The 6,022-nt window shown below is 36.7% G+C and overlaps 1 non-coding gene across 1 annotated transcript; it reads left to right on the top strand.

Annotated features, from left to right (window-relative positions):
* Positions 1–4,028: 4,028 nt before the first annotated feature.
* Positions 4,029–4,101, top strand: Trnam-cau (transfer RNA methionine (anticodon CAU)). Its single transcript has one exon. It is a non-coding gene; the product is annotated as a tRNA-Met (tRNA).
* Positions 4,102–6,022: the final 1,921 nt, after the last annotated feature.

The raw sequence follows: 6,022 nt of genomic DNA, 5'->3' as shown, positions 1-6,022 counted from the left end.
CCTGCCTTAGCTCTGAATGTGTGTGTCAAGATCATTCGTTCTATTGCTAACACAGAAATAGAGAGAGAGAGAGGGAGAGAGAGTGCCTCTAATGTGGCTGTTCTTACGGTCAGTCACTAAAGTCAATTTGGGGCTGGCTGCACTTTTGCCAGAAACGCAACCCCCAGTAACCGCAACACAGCAACAACGACTGCAAGAACAATAACACTCCTCCGTTGGCTTTTCGCCGTCTAGCTAATTACGCGTCGCGAACTTTACTGCTCCTCTTCGTTTGTTTCTTTGTTTAGGCTCGCACACAGACACACACACCCACACCCACATATAGCAGCGAATATGTGAATGCACATGTGTATGTTTGTTCTTTGTTTTGGCCATGGCTGGAATAACGTTGACTGTTCGGGAGCCTCTTGCTGCAATGTTGTGCATTGTTCACTACTTCTGGTTTTGCTTTTGGATTTCAACGCAATTGTTTTCACTTCATTTGCCCATTGATTCAGTTGCGCAAACGCGCGCTCTGTCACTGCCCTCTCTCTCTCTCTCACTCTCTTTCTGTCAGCTCTCTTGCTGGCACGCATACAAATACACACACACGCACACACACACACTCAGGGAGCACTTGCACTTGTTACTTGTTGCGTTGTTTTTTGTTTTTGTTTTTGCAGATCTGCGCGTAAGGAAAATGTTTAGCGTTGCCAGATCTGTGACAAATGCGTTTGCATGTTAACTAGACGTAAAGGACTTTCACAATATCTATGTCTTTGTTTAAGATATTAGCTATTTTTTATAATTGTCAAACTAAGTAAAGATTTATACAATTCATATAAGTACAATAATAATGATTTCTTCATATTACGTATTACATATTTGACTGTTGACAGGTGTATTTACAATAAGAAATCAAACAAATCATAAAATATCTTTGGCTGTAACCGTATTACCATATCATTTGCTACAAGTTAATTGTCCATGCATAGTTTTATAATTGCGAAATGCAGCGAAATTTCAACAAATCATCGTTCAGCCAAAAGAATGACGGGACTGGGGACCGACTGCGGAGTGTGGGGAGACTGTGGTGGAGACGCGGCGACATTGAGAGACTGAAATGGAAATGAACATTGAAAATGAAAATGAATGAAAAACTCACTCGTCGGCTCGCCCGTTTGGCTCACTTTATTTATTTATTTATTTTTATTTTCTTGTCTTTTTTGGGTTGAAACACACGCACATTGCCTGGCATACATACATAAGTGTGCCTACTATGTGCTCTGTGTGTGTGTGTGTCTGTGTGTGCTGGCTTCCCATTCGTCCCGCAACATTACAAAGCCGCCCTGGCGCCTAATGCTGCCACTCGGAGCTGCCCAGCCCAGCCCATGCCAACAACGGAACGGTAAGCAATCGATAATGAGAACAGCTAGTCAACCATTTGGTAAGAAGAAGAAGAAGCCTTTAGGATTTGCATGTTGCCCCGCTGTTCGATTGTTTCCATGTGCTCCACTTCCTTCCTGATGTGTCACTTTTACTTGTTGCTCGCTCGGTCAGTGACGGCATATGTTCTCACACACACACACACACACACACACAAACACGCTCTCACGCACTCACATAAACACAGCACGTTCTCATTTGTATGCGCGTATGTCCGTGCCTATGCGAGCATGTGGGTGTTGTGCACTAACACACACACACACACACATACAAATACAGAGACAATCTTGTAGAGAGTCGTCCCCAACTTGAGGGTGGTTAGTGCCAGAACCGCCTTTTGTCGTCACATGCCACGCCCGCTTAATACCCTTTCAATTAAGACGGAAGACGTCTATGTAATAAGTTGTTGTTAACTACTGCAGTTGGTATTTAAAATATACTGCACACACAATTCTAGCTTAAGGGTAGTCGATGTAGTTAACTCTTGCAGTTGGTACTTAAAATATACTGCACACACAATTCTAGCTTAAGAGTAGTTGTAGTAGTTAAAATATACTGCACTCATAATTCCAGATTAAGAGCATCTAATGGATGGCATAGCTCGAATTTACTGCCATATATTACTCATACTATTGTAATTAGTGATAACAATATATCATGTGCGGTATATACTATAAGTTCACATTTTATGTTTTTTATTTGTTTTCCAGGGTAGCAGAACATTCAGTTTTTAAGTAATTATTGTTGGTTGTCATTAAGTCAGTTTTATAAAGAGATGTAAGCAATAGTTTAAAGTATTTTAGCTGTAAATCAGTTGGAAGAAGTTTACATTTGTCAGATGTATCGGGATTTTTGTAGTATTATATCCAAAGTCCTTATACTCCTGATTAATGTAGCGATTCTGTCTACAATTTGTAATATAATTTCTTAAATTGTATCAACAAAAAAGTGTTTTGTTTTTTTTTGCAGTACAATATCAAAAGTTGTAGATTTAATATATATTTAATAACAGTGCAAAAAATCTAAAATCAACACGAAAATATATTTGAAAGAAGTTCACATTTATCGAGAATGTGGCGATGTTGGTTGTATTGTATCCAACGTCCCCATGTTCCTGATTAATGTACCGCTCCAAAATGAATACGTAAATAATGCAAAGAAATTTCTAGAAAGCATATGAAACGCAAATAGTGAGAGTAGAATCATCCAAATCCGAATTCCAATTGAATTCGTTTAATAATCACTTAAAGCAATAAGTAAAAGTAAGTCTATTAAATTGCCTTGATCTATACACCCACATATGTGTGTGTAAGTAACGATTTGTTCATTTTTTGTCTATAGACTCAGCTGGCGTTGAAGTCCTCACAGTTTGCCCCTATGACTGCAACGTTTGGCAGTGGGCTAAAAAGGAAATTAACTAACTGTTTGACAGAGTGATTGACTAACTGGCCAACTAATTGATTGAGTGATGACGTCGTTTCGCCCAAAAGGAGAAGAAGAAGAAGAACGCAGCGACGACATTCCCGGATTTTCATCTGTCCAGCGCACACGCTCTCAACATACTCAGTAATTAACCGTAATATGATTTGACCGTGTGAGCAAACATACAAATTGTTTATGCAAATTTTGAGCTGCACATTTTAACATCATTAAACGTGAATCTCAAAATTGTAAGTATGTGGTACAAACTCGAATTTATATTTTGCAGATTTATAGCACACACAGGGTATTGCAAGTTTTGTACTCATCGCAATAACTTTAGGGGGCCTGGTGGTCAAGTGATTCCTCAATTGGTTTGCTGATCATCAATACGTCGAGTTTAGACCCCATGATTGTCTCGGGATGGAGGAGCTCGTGACTCAATCGAAGTGCACGTGAATATCACGAGAAATTTATAATCAAAGCTATCATGAGCGAACAATGTGAGTTAATCAATTTAATAAATCAATGAAACTTGATAATGATGCTTACATGTTTTCAATTTTGACACATCACATCATCGCATTTCCTTTGTTTGATTTTATTAGACTAGTTCTATAATGTAACACTTGCAAATTCAATGCTGTTCAATGCCATTGGGTTATCAGCTAAGCAAGAACAGTTTTCTTATTGCAAGGAGAGGAAATAGAAGTGAGAGGAAAGAGAGAGAGAGGGAACATATGTATGCCTACTTGCAATTGTTAATCTAATTTGTATACTGACTGCAGCGTTATGAAAGTAATTCACAAGATTGTATATACTGTATAATATATTAATAATATAATAATGTGCTGGAGTTGTACTCTTTATGTTTAAATAAATAAATAGTGTATATACCCATTAGCCTTGAACTTGTATATATTTTAATGCAATAAATATCCTACAAATGGAAATACAGATAGTACAAATAATAAATTGCTATAAATACTATAAATACCTTGAACTATGTATATATTTTAATGTAATAAATAAATACAGATAGTACAAATGATAAATTGCTACAAATAATAATTCAAATGTTTGAATCTGCAATGATAAATATAAAGGAAGTGCTTTTCTTGTCGCTTAATTCTATTTAAACAAAGTAAGCTTTTATCCTTTATTTTGCTGGCCGCATTCGCAGGGCCTCGGTGGCGCAGTAGGCAGCGCGTAAGTCTCATAATCTTAAGGTCGTGAGTTCGAGCCTCACCCGGGGCATGTAAATTTTTTAAATTTACTTTTTTATTTACATAAATAGATTAATACATTTAATTGAGTTAATTTTAGTTACAGTTCAGTTACAATCATAATTCATTGTCATTTTTAAATTTCCTATACAGTTGAATAGAGCGTGCAGATTCTAATAATTATTTGCCGAAGCTTATTTCTTTGCCGATAATAAGAGTATGCCTATATTTCTTGTTTCAAGACAGAGAGCGAGGAAGTGCATTTGAATTTTAATAATAGATTAAGCAACAAATGTTTCTTATCTTATTTACTTGACCCTAAAAGTATGCACTTGTGTTTGTAAGCTGCAAACAAAAATGTAGCATTTCAATTAATTATGCTTAAGCAGTTGACTTTAATCGTTCATGTTGTAGATCACGTAGTTCAGCAGTTGTTGGTTTTTGTGTGGTTGGTCGGTTTGAGCTGGTGCGAATTGCTAAAATTACCAATTAAGTGGGCAAAATACTAGGCGAACAAAAGTCAGCAGCAAGCAGAAATCCAAAAAAATCACTACGCGTTAAATTTTAATGTAGCATACTTTTACCACTAACTTAATAAAGGGAATTTTAAAGGCTAAATATTAAGTTGCAGACTTTTAGGGTCACTAATAAATCAATTTTGTAAGCAACATATATTTTGCATACTTTTATGTGACATGCCGAGCTTTTAGTAGCAAAGAAATGTATTGCATACTTTTAGGGCTACCATTTAAAATGTTGAGTTTCGGAAGATAACAATAATGTAGCATACTTAAGAGTGCAGTCGTGAAACTAATCGTGGAATATGGAAGATTGTGTATTTATCGGCCATATCCTGCCGGATTATCAACGGACTTGTATTGCTAGGATCGCATCCCGACATCCTTCAAATGACCAAGATACAGCGGAATTTTTAAATTTTTAGCCATTTTCCTATGCCAACCCCTTGAAAACTTTTCAAGAAAATTTTTTTGTAACATCCTGAAAATCCTTAAATGCCAATCGATAGGACTAGTAATCCTGATTACAAAAAGGTAAGTCCTGGTAAAATCCTTCAAGATTTGGCTGAGATATCGCGAAAAAACAGCGGTTACTTTCAAATTTGAAATTGACGCTAAATAATTAATTTTTTATAGCATACTTTGAGGGTGCGATTAGAGACGTTTTTCGAAAACAAGCTATATCTCGGCCATATCCTGCCGGATTGTCAACGGAGTTGTATTGCTAGGATCGCAAGGACCTTCCTTATCAATCGGCATCAACAAAATATGGGGTCATCTAAGGATCCAACACTTGTAATTTTTCAGTGCCGGGAGTCAAAGAAAATGTGCCGAAATTGCGAATTCCAGGATAACTCGAGAACCACTAATACTATTGGAATGTCCTTTGGTCAGTCGATAGGCCTTATTAATACACACCGTTTGACATATCACTTTCCAGGATACGCAAGGACCTTTAAAAGTTATAGCTTATTTTCTGAATAAAAAATATTCATTTTATCTCGAGTCCTGGCAAGATGTTCGTCCTTTTGAAAATGCCAATCGGTTTCTTTTTATTAGATGTATCCTTGTACCAAAGGACATCCCGATCGTCCTTCAAATGACCAAGATACAGCGGAATTTTGAAAATTTTATCCATTTTCCTATGCCAACCCCCTGAAAACTTTTCAAGAACATTTTTTTGTAACATCCTTAAAATTCTTAAATGCCAATCGATAGGACTAGTAATCCTGATTACAAAAAGGTAAGTCCTGGTAAAATCCTTCAAGATTTGGCTGAGATATCGCGAAAAAACAGCGGTTACTTTCAAATTTGAAATTGACGCTAAATAATTAATTTTTTATAGCATACTTTGAGGGTGCGATTAGAGACGTTTTTCGAAAACAAGCTATATCTCGGCCATATCCTGCCGGATTGTCAACGGAGTTGTATTGC

The sequence above is a fragment of the Drosophila albomicans genome, chromosome X, assembly GCF_009650485.2.
Source record: "Drosophila albomicans strain 15112-1751.03 chromosome X, ASM965048v2, whole genome shotgun sequence".
In the NCBI taxonomy this organism is placed as follows: Eukaryota; Metazoa; Arthropoda; class Insecta; order Diptera; family Drosophilidae; genus Drosophila; species Drosophila albomicans.
The sequence above is the reverse complement of the archived record's forward strand: the minus strand, read 5'-3'. Positions and strand labels throughout refer to the sequence as shown.